The sequence below is a fragment of the Bombus terrestris genome, chromosome 3, assembly GCF_910591885.1.
Source record: "Bombus terrestris chromosome 3, iyBomTerr1.2, whole genome shotgun sequence".
Taxonomy (NCBI): domain Eukaryota; kingdom Metazoa; phylum Arthropoda; class Insecta; order Hymenoptera; family Apidae; genus Bombus; species Bombus terrestris.
The window spans coordinates 6536321-6552457 of NC_063271.1; the positions used below are offsets into that span (position 1 = coordinate 6536321).

A 16137-nucleotide genomic window follows, 5' to 3' on the forward strand; every position below is an offset into this window, starting at 1 on the left:
GAAGAAAAAAAACCTTGTGTAAAAAAAAAAAAAATAACCCGCGCTCAAAAATAGAAGGAAAAATGTTTCATGCGCAAACGAAATTTTCATGAAACAGAAATTCGTATGTAGCCATCGTACGTATTTCCAAAGCGTGCGTGCCTTTTGACGATCATCCCGAATCAACGTCAAAAGATAGTCAAAGGAGAACTGTCTTTCTTAAAATTTCACTTCGTACGCTGGTCGTCGTTAATTTTCTTTCGAAGCACTGCAAAGCGGCTAAGTATACGCGTACGTTACATTGCCTTGTAAAATTATGCGTAAACTCGGTTAGAAATATCTCGTAAGTTGTCATTACGTATGCGTTGTACGATAGAAGTCCATTTGTCCAAACTCGGCTTATTCAAACAAATTTTGCTACAGTACCTGCTTTACCGAACATGTTGCCGAGCTCTCACCATCCAGGCCCACACTGCACCATGCACCAGTTATGCGAACTTGTTTCGTTGTACTCGATGCACAAGAACGTTCACTCTATACATGCTAACTTCTATGAATATTTGCTCAGCTGCCGAAGACGTGTTTACCACGGCGATATATTAATACGAAACGAATATTTTACTTGAAAACTTGAAGCATTGGTCGTTATACGTGCAAGGAAACGACGATTTCCACGTAATACGAACGACGAATTTTAATATTTTTGAAGAAAGATCGATGCATTCGTTTCGATCTTCGTTACAAATTACGGATCGACACGTTTAAGAAAGTAATCAGTCGCATGGCGAAATTCAACGTCCGATCGATTTTATGGCATTCTATATCGTGAGAAGCAACACGCACGAACAGATTAATTGAAATCCAGTAATACGAACATCAGCTCTTGTTATCCGAAGGGACAGAGGTGGAAGAGAGAATTAGCGAACTCCTGTTATCCAAGACATCTTGTTATTCGAATAGGTTTGCCCTTCCACGATTTCGGATAAACAGAGTCTTATTTTACGATAACTTAGCATAAGCGACATAATATGTACTTGATATGTGGCAGGCATCGCTGAAGTCTAATCGTAGGGGATCTGTCTTTACGACAAACGGCCATATAGGCCAAAATTCTGATTTCCAGGCACGTCCGATAGTATCCATTGATTCCCTGAATCTACACCCGGACGATATACAACATCGTACGATAACGACAGCCTTGACACAACTTCCATTTCATGTTCGACCTCTTCGAACAGAATTCTCCCCTCTCTATAGGGTGTCTATCATATCCGGACGAAGCTACGTTCTTATCACGAGCTACGTCCCTATCTGCTCTTAAAGTTATATTCCAACTTTGTGACTCTAGCGCAGTTTTCAACAAACTTTTTATGAATTTTTATGAATACGATTGAGCAAACGGAAACTAAAACAGAGATTTCTCGCTGATCTACTTTCTATCTACTTTACAAATATTATCGATGCGTAGTTTACTACATTATATATTTTTTAGCGTATTACGACCTCTCTGTGCCTTCTGTCTTTCAATTTCCCATAAATGCATAAAAATCAGTCCAGTTATATGTCACGCTCTGCGCACAAGAAACTGTCCTGGTTGATGCTGATAAATTCATCGAGCACCCCTTCGCAAGATTGGCATTATTTATACGACGACCCGATACGTATTACAGGCGATCTTGATAGACGTAAACTACACGTCCGGTCCGTGAATAACTCTCTCGATCCCCTAGTCAAGCAAAGTTCCGATCATTCGGTTTCGCGGTCATTTCACGGGGATACAGCCTAACGTCGTTACCAGGGAAGGTGTCAGAAGCTGTCAGAGGCATTTCGATCGGATCGAAGGTTGAACGTATAACTAGCGCCAAGCTGGCTCTGAAGTAACGCTCAAGGGATGCCGGCAGCTCCTCTAAAGATCCATTGTGGCTGTAGATGCGGAAGATTGGAAAAGGTTGTATGCACAATTTCGTTGAGGAAAGGGGTCAAGGGTGATTAAGGGACCCTCGTGTGTGCTATGAAATCGAGGTCAATGAAATTCACCCCGTCCACCTGTGTCGACGTGAAACCTCCAAGTACACTACTCCTTAGACGCTTAAAAAATCTAACGTCTTCGTCTTTATCTTCTAATATCTCGATCGCCAATAGCCTCGATTCGCACGGCAACGTCTTTCGTTATTCTTTCAACGTACATACGGGTTGGCTATTGCTCGATCGGTATCAAGCTCGCGATTGCGTCGAGACGATGGCGTTACGTGACGCAACTTGACGTTTTCGTACGTTTAGTTGCTCCGGAAGATTTTCAGGGTGAAATTAAATGTTGCAAGACGATTCTTGTCAGTGAAACCCGACAGTTTTCTTTTGTTCCATGTTTTCCACTGTTGTGATTTATTTTTGATCGAGGCACACGCCTGTTGCGGAACAGAAATTTTAGAGACTCCTATGCCGCAAACTAGAAAGAACTCCGAACTATATATGGTAGGGAATTACTTATAAATTAACTCAATTAACGCTATTTCGTTATTTAACTCGAATTACTTGCACCTTGGAGCACAACGATTCGTGCGATCTCTTCTAGTACATCGGTTTTCCTATACTAATTTGACTGCCTCGGAAGCTCGAATAAAGAGAGCAAAAGAGAGAGAGAGAGACAGAGAGAGAGAGAAGGGGTGATAATAGGTAGACCTTTGATTTTCACCCCAGTGTATGCTTGGTGGATCGAGCGGCCGTCGGTGGCGGTTTGATTTTATTGCCTCGAGCATGTTGTATTGTATACACATACTCGTGTTAATATTCCCAGTTTCGAATGGTAATCTGACAGGTAACGCGTTTGCGTTTTATCGAGTGAATTTAATATCGACGCCTGCCCACCTGATCGAATTTGAAACGGTGCTAAGAAAATAGAAACGTAACGGATAAGAGATTTTCGGGGTAAGAGCGAGTGAAAAAAATTGACAATATCAAATCAAACCGATAAACTGACGGACGCTTGCATTAAAGCAATAAATTAGATTTTATTACCGAGATTATTCTACCTCGAAAAGCTATCTTTCAAAATCGTCGTCTAATTCGCGTAATTAAACGTTGGAAAAGCAAGTATCGAATCTCAATTGGCAAAAACGTATAGACTTTTTCCATATTGTCCATCGAGGTAGGAGATAAAAGCGGCGACACGGACACAGCGAACATTTTACATCACGCTAAAAGCCGGTATCTACCGTTTGAAAATTTCGAAACCGTGTTCGATATTGTTTGATCGCGAAAGTGCGCGTTTCCATTTAACAGCCGTTAATATACGATGCAACCTGATATAAAGATAGACATGGAAAATATTTCGGTTTTACGCTTCGTTTGCAGAATTTAGAATTTAAAAGTTTCAGCCTAGCTACATCGATCAACCATTTTTTATTCATTCGGTATTAAAATTTTCTCGCGACCTATGAGTGCTTTTTCAAAAATTTTCTGCCCTCGGTCTCACGTAAACAATACATTTTTTGCCCCCGTAAAAGCTAGAATTTACAAACAAACCGGCAGACTATATCAAACATCGCTGTACCTCCTCGTTGTTTTCCCAAAAATGGAAACAAATAATCGGAAATACGTTTCAATGGGAAAAAAGCGCGTGCCTTGGGTGCACGACAGTGCGCGCGTACAGACAGACTACGGTAAACTTTCAACGAGCTTTCAGCCGTAAATACTCGACGTGTTCGGCGATCAAAAATCGACGTTCAACCTGTATATATTATGACATAATTCAACGTTGTTATAGTTCTCGCGATCGAACACGATCGGTCAAGCGAAAATAACTTACTACGTCCTTGTGTACGTTGCTTCGATCGCATCGGAATTAGTAGGTAGCGTCTTGGCAATAATAATTCATTAGCTGTCCTCTTATGAGCCAGCAAAATCGGTCTCGAATCAAGTTCATTTTATTCAGACGTATCTATAAAATTATAGCACTCGACGATTTACGTTCGCTGTCGTACAATGCTTAGCCCGTCTATTCGAATGGCCTATTTCCTTTCCTACAGCCATACAGATCATGGCATTTGCACGTCTCTGTACGTTTATACGCGGTTCGATGTATAGAAATCAGGAAAATTCAGCAACTTCCAACTAGTTGCCTTCGCAATTCCTGTAACCTCGGTATTTCATTTTTCCATCATGCTGAAAAGCACAAATTCGTAAACTTGGTAAATCGATATCGACGAGATTCAAACTACTCGTATTACGAATTATTTTTTTCCTCGTTTGCTACTTTTTCTTTTTGTAAAATTTTATCCATTGGTTACACTTTTTCGCATAAATAGCACTAGCTCTCTGAGTTGACACGTAACTCGATAAATCTGTAGTAGGCATTAATCTAGAACGAAAAATATACGCAAATTTATACGGTTGAATATTTTAACAAAAATATTGTGTTGTCACATTTTGATTACGGTGGAAAAGCGAACAAAAAAATATTCGTGCAGAAGCGGTGCCATCCCTTTACCGAAATATCCCTGCATAAGACAAATAGAATTATTGACAGGACGCAGCGACAAGTCGGTAACAAAAGTTGTTATCGATTTTAACTATTCGAGATACATCAAGTACCGTGAAATTGAAAATTCGACGTAGAAAAATTGAAGATACCGTGGATCGTCGCGAGTATTCGATGACAAAGTAATTATTTAGCGCGATAAAGCAGTTGACAGCAAGTTAAGTTGCTCGTTGAAATGTTAAGCCGTCGATCATCTCGTAAAATGCAAACGAAGAAGAACTGCCGCGTTAATTAAAAATCCAGTATTTATGAAACGACTGGTTTCAAGATGTAACGTAATCTACGGATCTTTCCAATTTCATTTAACGATATATTAGACGCGCGTAAACAATTATCGATCCTATTCTTATCAACTAAGAACGCCTATTCCGATGATCTGCATTCTTATTTATTAATTTAATCGTCGAAAAATACATATTACTGATGGACGAAGGATCAGGAACCTTATAATTATACGACACAGCCGTAAACTTCGAAGTCGATCTAATAAAAAAGAATCTAAAAGCTTCGGCCAGCGATTCTTCGAACTTGTTCGCGTTTCCTTGAAATCATTAGTTTCACAAAGGCTTTAAGCAACGTAGCGTTAATAATCTGCTCAACGAGAAGGTATGGCTAACTTACATAATTTCCAAACGCAGAGCGTCGACCGCGCCATGCTCTCCTCAAACGAAATATTTCACTTGCAGCCTTTGTCATTCATTAAACGCCAAGCAAATTAAATCATTTTCACCTACACAAAGTTGCTTTGTGCGGACCGTTAGTTCGCCAAGGCCTCAGCCACCTCTCATCAAATTGCTCGACAGTTTCCGCGCTACTCTGGCACTCAATCTCCGTAGAGAAACTTTTATAAAAATATATTTATGTATATATCTAAATATAGCTCCATAAACATTTCGCAAACATTACAAACCGCCATTCGATCAGAAAGTTACAAGCAACCGTGCAACCGCACACCAATCACCATCGGCACACCCGGCGCAACCCCATTCCTCTCAATCGGCTCTCGATACATTCAATGGGGTTAGGAAATGACGCTGTCGATGGCGGCTTCTCATCGAGTCACCAGCTGCGAACCTGTGGCGCTATTAATCGCTTATTATGCCGCCAACACCGATGAAAAGCGCTCGTTCGAGGTGCAACAATAATGAGCGGGCACAATGTTCGCGAGAATATGAATCGAGCGAGACCGACACGGCATTAACGTTTAAAGAACACGGCTGCCTATTATCAACCGTTGACCGCGTAACCCGATATAAATTACGGCGAGAACGTTGTTATCCCGCGCCGACTCTTCTTTCGGTCCCGCAAACAGGACGTTTTACAGCCGGTAAACTGGACTAATTACAGGTATTAATATAAATTTTCGCCAGTAGTTTCGACGAAGACGAGAAAGAGCAGGGAACGAGGAAAAGGCGTGTGAACACTCTAGCAAACTTTTTACGCGTACGTTATAGGAAATACCTGGAGATCTCGTTAGTTTTGCAACGAAATCCAACGGCTATCGTGTTATATCGGTAAAACTTGGATACCAACAATCAATTGTATTCATTGTATCGGAAAGCCATGATGATGTTTAATGAGAGAATTTATTAGCTTCACGGCTGATTGTATACATTTGAAGATATTTATACCGTATGGTAATTTTTCGCTAAGAGAATGTTTGCAATAAATTTCTTGCAGCTTGTATCGTACGATTCAATTAACGATATTTCGTGCGGTATAGTATATACGTATAATATATTCGCGAAAAAATGCCGTGGCAGGTGTTCGAGTACCTTCGCGAGCTACCGTACGTACGTAACGCGTAATTAGAATATTCGTAGTTCGGGTTTAAATAAACGTCTTGTTATTTAAAGAGGAGCATCGATTGCGCGGAAATCGAGTAGTGTTTAACGCTGGGAAGAAGTGATGGTATTGTCGGAAAAATAGAACATTATTAACTGTTTGATAAAATTACGACGCATCGAACGTAACCAGAGATCAAACTGGATCCGATATGACGCGCTTTATTTTTGTCGTCGGCCCAACGATCGTATCTAATATGTATCGGTTTCGTGGCTATCGTCTAAGCATCGTTTTACCGCAGTAATATTACATTTTTCACTGGGAACGAATTTATTAGATTTATAAAAATCTTAGCGGTTAACGCGAGGCTACGCGAGCCAACGCTTACTCGGTCAACGTTTCATATTCTTTATAACTCTGCAAGGTAACACCAGCGTTCCATTTAAAAGATTAAAGGCTACTTCCATATTTCAGCGGAAAAGCGAAGTTGCGAAAGGCTCGTTATTGTATTACGCGCGCCTCTTACCTCGCGTACCTCGATGCCTCGCGATATACCGCACGAGTTTATACGTCGAATTAAGCGAATCATCTAGTTCGTTTGCAAACCTCGCCCGACTACGCTAATTTCTACCATACAAATTCTACTTAAGCACGACAATACGCGCTTGTCGTTCGTCCTACGGCTTATTTATTGGAACATGGTAATAGAACGATACGCTTTCGTCTCGTTTCGTGTATCCCATTCGGGAGGCTCGATGAATTTTCGCATACGCAGCTGACCGTTTTCCTCCCGGAGAAAATTTCCTTTCATCCCGGGGACGCGTTCGCGCGAATACCTACCTTTCTAAATTTCACGAGCGTATAACACGAAACGTTCCAAATTTAATCTCGACTCCACAATCGGCCTCTCCCTTGGTTCTTGCTCGGATGAAAATACAGAGGACCGGCACGAGCGAGACTCGCGGCCAATCGACTGTATACTTTTCCGTACAGTCGCACAGCCACGTTCATCCCCTACCATTGTCTCTATCTTTCTTCCTTATCCGCGCCTTCTACGGCTACGTTCTAGTCTGTATGTCACCCTTGGGATATCCGCGAGAATCAAGCCTCCCTCGTCATTTCCACGATGTTTCTCTACCGTACCAACGTATCGACAATCCCTCCAGCTTGAATTTGCTTAAAGATTTATCAACCGACCTTTCGCGTCTGCTCCTCAAACCGGTTTTGATAAGGGTGACCGGGCCTGTACGTTATCCCACACCAACCTAACCCCCTTCAATTTCGTTCCACGATGGAACGTTCTCAACTTCGCTACCGCTATCGGGAATAATTTTGCGGCTCGAAGGAAACGTCGGTCCTTCCTTTTCACCCTGGCAGCATAGGGTAACGAAAGTATCCCATCACCGACGGTCGAATTCCGTGCGTCTCTTTGTTGATAGGCGTCGGATGTTGCCGGCGAGACGTCTACGATTATATTTTCCGGCTATAGGCGCGCAAGAAACCTCTCGCAAAAACGAGAATCGCCCGCGAATCCAGAAGGGTGACGTCTCTCCGACTTTATAAGCAATTGGCAGAGATTTAAAGCGAGATACGAGTAACTTAACGATAAGTTCATCGGACATTACGAAATTACTCGTAGATGGGTTTTACATTTTGTTTGTACTCTGCTGTACACGTGACACGATAAGTGTCCTATCCCTGTTAAATTAGAGGGTATTGACGCGCTATCGCGTTTACATACAGCGTTTACATATTAATTAATTAGGTGCAGGTATATCGTACTTGCCATCATTTACCAGTACTTCCACGTGACTAGGAAAATTTGAGGATCAAATGTACAACATGATAAAAGAAGAAACGCTTCGTTGGAAGACAAGAGGGTGTGCCAATACTCGTTGTAGCCACTGTATGTCGCCAAGTAGCAGCGCCATGCATTCGAGGATCGAGAAGCTGGCTACGGAAATCTGCATTTTCTATGGATACGTAACTTGGAATGAAAAAAAGAAAAGAAGAATTCAGCGTAGAGACACATGTTGGAAGAGCAACGTCGATCCCGCTACTCTATTCCCATCGATCAACATCCAGAGGTAAAAAGATAACCCTGTAGCTGTCAAACGCAGCAACCGATGCAAAAAAAATCGCGAAATTTGACAAACGATAACGCGATAAGGCGAAAGCAAATTCGTTCGCAGCACGAATGATTGATCGCTGCATTAAGCTCGATGACCTACATACAATTCTTACGAGCGTGATGAATCGAATCTTGAAACTCTCTTGTGTGGAAGAATTTAGCACGAACGCACACGTGTACTCGGTTTTTCAAAACCCGATAACCTATCTCTCGTCGCGATCTTTCACAATTTCTACGCGGTCGCACGTTCGCGTGATTTTAGACGCCGATTTAACGACTTTCGCTACGAAGGGCGTACACATACATCCTCCAACGTTCAATACGTATTTGCTGCAAGCGTACGTATACGTTCGCCGTTACATGGAATCGTTTCTATTTCCATTTACATATTATACGTGTCGTGTCATAAATAATTATACCAAGTACTTCGATATTCACGAACGTATCTTTTTCCTATGTACGAAAATTGCTTCGTACATAAACCTCGTGCACCAAAAATGGGTTAAGGGTTAAAAGGATTAAAAACTTGGGACGGTTTGTCAGGACGTGTCAGATTTGTTAAGTTCCCGAGTCTTTTGTCTCCAACTTAAAAAGCTTCCAAGTTTCCAAGTTATTCGTGTACAGATTTGGAAAGCTTGCGAACTCGCCGAAGTTGGCTAGTTATACAGTCGTTTGCGATATATTGCATCGATGGACAAGTAACCGGTGAGAATCAGAAGATAATTCCTCGATAGCTGACAAGATTTTGCGAAATATTTGAACGTAAAGTAATTAACTTCGGCGTAACGATCTTGTTAATTGATAACAGTTTCATTTAGTAAGACGACTTTCAGAACGAGCCTCTATCGTTTCTAAACCGATTGTTTATAACTTGTTCCTCGCTCGATATGTTTTTCCACTTGTCTTACGGAACGTACGATATATTCTTTCGTCTGTATTGCTTGCCTGTAAGAGTATGTTCATTTTGTTCGATAATATCGTAAAAATAAGTCACGAACATAAAGTACGGAATTAAAGAGCTCGACGAATCCAATTCTGTTCGATAAGAAGAAAGGAAGAGACGAAGCAGCGAGAGAGAGAGATGTTTCTAACGTAGCATCCAACTATACGAGTTAAATATGTAAATACTAATACGAGTTAAATATGTAAATACTAGAACCAGTTAAATATGTAAAATATTTCAGATTTACACAAAATACCGCATTCATAAGATTATGCAGAAAGCTCTACTTCGTAAGCTTGTTTTCATCCTCGTATTGTTCCTTCGAGTTTTAACTGCTTTTGTTTGCGTATTACAGGAAATAAAGATAAGGTGTTAGAAACGGTGGCCAAGCGAATGAACGGACATACGAGGTGCTCGCACGATATAAATTATAACGAACGTGAAAAAACGTGAAAATACTTTCGAAAATGTTCGTCGAATGTTCAAACAACTTTGCCAAATATCAACACGCTATAGGATGACTCGTTGATTTCGTTGATACTAATCCCTTTAATTAAGAAGCTGCAAAACATGTTTTTTAAAATTTCCACGGCATCTAAAAAGACGCGGTCCGTCGGAGGAAGTATCTTAATTGAAGCTATTCATCTGATTTAGCGACATAGAGCGCGAACGCTGCCAAGCGCGCCAAGAGTCTTCTTTTTTCTCTTCTTTCGATTTTTATCTCTTTTTTCGTCCGTCTGCCTCTCGTCTTTCTACGTGCTATGAGCTTTTCCACTTCGGTGCATCTCTTTGAATTACGCTATTACCGTACAAGCATCATCCCCGTGAAATAAAGAGAATCTATTCTACTAGAAACGGTACTGTTCAATTACGGGACGCGACAATCAACATGGCAAAAACGTGGCTACTTGAAAAGCAAAAAAAAAAAAAAAGAAAGAAAACGCTTTGCTCGACGCTTTACGAGATCATTTTTCTTCTCAACAAAAAATTCGAAAACGAACGTTATTTCCTCCGTGATCTTAGCTTTACGGCACGAACAAAGCGTAATTAAGGCACGTTTTTCTACTTTACATGAACGAGATCGGTTCTAAGACTCAGGTCGACTATCATCAAGCCGCATAACTTGGTTTGTACCCGTTCCAACGATACGCACGAAATTTCTTTAACAAAACGACCGTCGTCTCTTAGTTCTTGGCTCTCGTCACTTGAAAATTATACAGCGATAAAGATGCCAGAGAAAAGCGTACAACGAGATCTTTAGTGGTTGCAGTAAGTACGTAAGTAGCCGCAATTGCCACGATGCTCGAGACCGCGTGGCAATTCCGCTTTCGAACGGCATGCATAAACGCGATTTATTTTCTTCTTTTCTCTTCTTTTTTTTGCGATTAAAGTAGAAGCTTGTCGATTGTTTGACGAGCAAAATTAATTACGGACAAGCGTGCTAAACCCGGACACAAAGCCGGTCCTCCTACCGACCACGCTATAGCATGCTGGCAAACATGCGAAAACAATTACCGAGTTGTCGATCTGGGAATTAAATAATTTGCCGGTAGAACCATCGTTGTTGCAAAGAAACGCCAGTTTAAACAGAATTCCACGAAATCGTTTACTAAGATCCGCGTGATTCCCTTTCTTTTTCTTATACTTTTTAATTTCGTTCTTCACGCTACTCCAATTCGCCGATGTTCTAGCTCTGCCTTGGCAATTTCTACATCGAACAACGATAATCGTAAGAGTGTTATTCGACGAATCCGAGATTTCGAAACTTTTTCCTACAGGCAAACTTTTTAAACGACGAGTACCATAATTTACACTGAATCTGCGAATGTACGACACTTAACGAGTACAAAAACGAGCACGATTTGTATGTAAAACATCGGAGAATGTTGGCAAAATTAATTACTCGTTCGGCTAACACGATACGTAACGTAGCTGACGATGTAAACTGATGGCATAATTAATGAAGATTGATCGAGCGCAAAACGCGAGGTGCAATGCTCGAATGCCGTATATTTGCTACATTGATAAATTGCCCCGTTCTAATTAGTCTTCAGTTTTCGTTAATGAAAATATTAATACGAGTGATTATAAATCGTTATAGAGAAACGGGCTCCGCTCATAACCATTACGCAAACGCCACATCAAGATACTCCTAACGCTTTCGATCGTTTGCCTTCGAACTTCGTATTACAATGTGAGTAACCTCTACATAGTCGAGTAGTAAACGTGTGCACGTCCTGTCTCTGGAAACAAAATAATTTTATTATACGCAATCCGGCGGCTCCTATCGTTTTAAACGAGACATGTCGCGACCAGGTTTGATAGGAGTGGAAGCTAGAACACAGTGAAATTGACTTTGCAGATGTTTGGTCGAGTTAGTTTCGTTCCATTTCGTGGATGAAATTATTGGCGAATTATGAGCTTTATTGTCTCGCCAGTTTCGTAGTTTTTCTGCAACGTACGAATGTATTGGGTTGGAAACTAAGTGATTGCGGATTTTGTCATTAGTTGGTATTGACAAAATCCGCAATCACTTAGTTGCCAACCCAATACATTCTTTTCCTCTTTTTCTACTATTTCTGATGGTTTTCATTGGATACGTTTTCGTCAAGTTGAGCTGCGGATTTGCACGTATTTACAGGAAACTGGAAAGTGGAAAATTGAACATACGTAATGTGCAAAGATATATGAAATATGCAAAGTACAACATTATCTATAGTGCTTGATAGATAACACAATTATCCAGCAAGATTCTACTTTTTTAATCATCTTCTCAAAAGTATGAATTTGCGTAGTCATCCATGTTCCAGTCTTCACGATACACTCCGAGTATAACGTTAAATCAATAGAACGAATCGGAACGTCTCTTCCGCTGATTTTAATACACAATTAAGGAAACTAGAACCTGTTTTTCTTACTTCGTATTAAAGTTTCATTTTCGGCTGATAATTGGCAACAGTCGAGCTTCGACACTCCAAAGTTCTTCTCATACTTGTTTCCTTCGAGTTCTTCTGTATTTTGCCAGATCTTACCAACGCGTATATCCGATCCCATTTACGTTGTAGTTTACAGTAAACCAACGAGTTTCTACTTACACGCCAAACTAACGGTACTCGACCCCTTAAATTCCACGTTTCTGACGCGCACGCGATAAAATTAACTCTCGCCATGGTTAAACAAATTCATAGTTTTTGTCTCGTCGACGAACGACGCTGTCGACCCGTGGTACTCCAACTTCCCTGGAAAGAACGCACGAATGTGCTGCCCTGTGTAATTTTCACCCGAAAACGTTAATTTTCTTACGACTTTGGATCGATGGAATTTATTAGAATTTCGTTACCGTAATCGGTTGATTCATGCCGACTGGATAAACATGTTCGCGTTATTCCGCCAAGAAGAAACCAAACGGAATACCCTTTCAAGGACTCGAAGGAAAAACAAGAAGAACATTACGAAAAGGAAGGTAATACCGAGATTCGAACTCCGGAGACATTTGCGAAGCTTGTTCGCAAAAAGAACAGATAGAGAATCGTGTTTGATTCTGAGATCGTAGCCCGTAGAATGGAAATACCAAGTTCCATTGATCACTGATAAGAAGTGTAAATGAAAGAAAGAAATCAGTGTTATTTGAGTTGGGCGTTTGGCATGATATAGGAAGGCGAAAAAATTCAGAAACGAAAGGAAAATTCGTGTGGCGAAGTTCGTTCTGGAATATTATTCTCGATATTTACAATATGAAGTTCCATGCGATTTCTTCCATAGTCGAGTCTAGTTGCAGGTTCGATTCAAAGTTTACCGTGTGTGTTCGTGCTTTACCTTGTCATCCGGCTGAAACAAACGAGCGAAGCGTGCTTGTAAAAAAAAGATGGTAATTACATTTCGGAAGTTCGTAGAGCCCCATTAGCATTTGTTTACGTTTAAAATTTCAAATACTCGTATCACTCGCTAAGCAAGTAGTTTTAATTGCGTTCGCTACGGCATTTCCTTTTCTAAACTCGCGTAACGTCGTAAACAGGATTCATTTACGTTACAACTTCCTTTGATAAAGCGTATCCTCCAACACGCGTTAAAAGTTGAAAAATCTACAACGCTATTTTACACGCGAAAATATAAAATTACTTTTATGTAGATGGCTGCATAAATTTTTCCTTTAAACAGTTTGCAGTTTCTTTAAATTATCGACTACGCGATTTATCGATCGACTAGCAATTTGACACAGGCGTTATTATAAATACTCAAAATCAAATAGCTTTCATTAAATACGTTCAACCGATTTGTAACTAAATCGCACATACGGATTACCCATTCTACGATGCCACTTTGCGAGAAGTTTACATTGAAACGGCATACGCGAAGCAGTTGCCACGATACCACAAGTTGAAGTTGAAGTTAATTGCATTTCAGCCGTGTAACCGATAGCACGCACGGTGCACACCACTCTTGCGCTAATTTATTACGGAATTTATACTGTTCGTTATTTTTCCCGATTAGTTATATCCTCGAAATAAAAGATTTAAACTGTTATTATAATTATTTCTCGAACGTTTCGATGAAAAATCGCGTCAAAGATAAAATAGCTAGGAAAAGTATTTGTACGTACACGCACCTTACATTTTTCATTACGTCCCACGTTTCGTATTCGTGGCATTAAATTTTCTTATCGTATGAAAGTATGAAAGCACGGAACTCGATATACTTGGACTCGATCAATCGATATATCAACGCTATAATAAATACAACGGCGTACGAATCTTTTTGTAACGACTGTATTGTACGTACACGTATAAAATACGAGAAAGCCTTTAGAAAGCAACTCGATGTGAAAACGTCGGCGCGAAACGATGAACGAACGCCTATTCCGAAAATCCGGGGATCCTTGAATCCGCGTTATAAATCTTATCTATCCGATGCATCTTAACAGCCTACTAAAAATGCGATTTCATAGCACACGTACAAGACATAGACCCCGTTCGTCAACTCGATAACGGCGAGCGCCGTTGAGTCGACGCGTGTATCGAGTATATTCATTCATCGATTCTATCGCGTCCTGATAGAACGAAACACGAGCCAACGATTTATTCCTCTCGGGTTGCAGCGGCTGCAGTAGCAGCGACGTCGTATCCGCGTGAAACGAAAAGCGAACGAACAAAGAGGCAACGTAGTCACGTTGGCTCCTCTGTAATTTTTCCCGAGGGAGGACAACGCGAAATCGCGATAAATAGGAGAGAAAGAATTTTAAGGGAAAGTCCGTGAACGACGAAAAGAGAGTCTCGCGAACGAAGCCGCGACTCTCCTCTGCTATCATGACGAGAGCTTCTTGAAAAGTGCCGCCTACGGCAGTCCTTCGCACGATGAGAGATATCGTGTCGTATTTTACCCACCGATCCTACCAGTCCCTGACGTTTCACTGTTGCAATTTCTCTTTTTTACGGACCGATGGTGCCTGCCTTCGAGCCGTGTACGAGCTGTATCTCCGCAGACGCACGATCTTCGTATCTTCCGTCCATGACATTCTCAACGGGACTCGATCGTCGATTCTCAATCGTCGAATTTTGACACGTGTTTTCTATCGATTAAAATATTATTTACACCCGTCTCCCTTAATTTTTCCACTCGGAGCCTCTTATAATATTAAAATACAGAAGCCGGATGAACGTTTAACGTCGACAGTGATTTCTTTTATTCGACGTAACCGACAGGGACGAGCGGACTAAACACACGGGTCTTGAAATAAATTGGCAAGCGACCTTGCTCGAAACTTCGACGGTAATGTAAGTTCTTCGATTAATTCAATCGACCCTGCATTCGGTTCGTGCAATATCACGTAATAGCGTTTGCCAACATGGTCGGAATAGGAAGATGACATCGGATCAAGGCCAGCGGAACTAACCCCGACGAAGAGGATACAACGATAAACTAATTTTTCACGTGGTCAATTGCACCGATGGAATTAGGTCGATCGTTCGCAGGTGTTTCGCTACGGAACGAAATTTTGTATTTCTTTTTTTTTTTTCGATCGGCCGCGATTGTAGTTTACGAAATTAACGCTAGAATCCCTGTTTGCGATTATTACGACCGTTTTTACTCCGTTCCACGCTCCCTCGTTATTTCGATATTTTCTGTTTTAGGATTCGATTTTATCCATCGCAAACACCAACGAGATCCACTAATTAAAAATTCTATCGATCCATGTCGTACAGAGGAGATACTGTCCTTCTATTATACACGAAAGTATTCAAACACTTGCAGACACACTTTATGAATATATTACGTGTGATATGCTAAACATTTTGAAATTTCATCAGCATCGTAACGAGACTCGAGACTGTATCGTCGATTTGTAAAGCATGGAACGAATCTGAAAATACATGTGAAAATTGCAAGATACGCGAGGATGACAGAAGCGTTTAAACGGTCGATCATTCATTAATAAATCTCGATATTCAGTGGCGTCGTACTTAACGTGCTTCCAGCTATTCATACTGTACATATTACTAGATATACATATATTTCCAATAAATATCTTGTAATTTCTATTATGCAATTTTCGGACAACAGTGGTGCCTTGTTACGGCGCTAATGAAATTTCACTATTTCTTATATAACACATGGTACGATACGAACATAAAAATTGTCTACAGTATGCGTCGAAACACGTTCACCAGCCAGTCCACTATCCCCGTTATTCGCTTCTTCGTCGATTCCCGTGTTTCTTTTCATCGTCTTTTCGCTCCGCGTTACAATCGGACGTGTAGAAAATTG

General features: G+C 40.9%; 1 protein-coding gene across 2 annotated transcripts in view; it reads right to left on the reverse strand.

Annotated features, from left to right (window-relative positions):
- Nucleotides 1-16137, reverse strand: part of LOC100645554 (heparan sulfate glucosamine 3-O-sulfotransferase 5) — a 155891-nt gene that overhangs the window by 87326 nt on the left and 52428 nt on the right. Inside the window, exon 3 of one of the 2 annotated variants that reach the window (XM_012320521.3) lies at nucleotides 13192-13203. The exons of the other annotated variant lie outside the window; for it this stretch is intronic. The gene's annotated coding sequence lies outside the window, so the exon portion shown is untranslated. The remainder of the gene's footprint in view (nucleotides 1-13191; nucleotides 13204-16137) is intronic. 2 annotated transcript variants of the gene reach the window in all.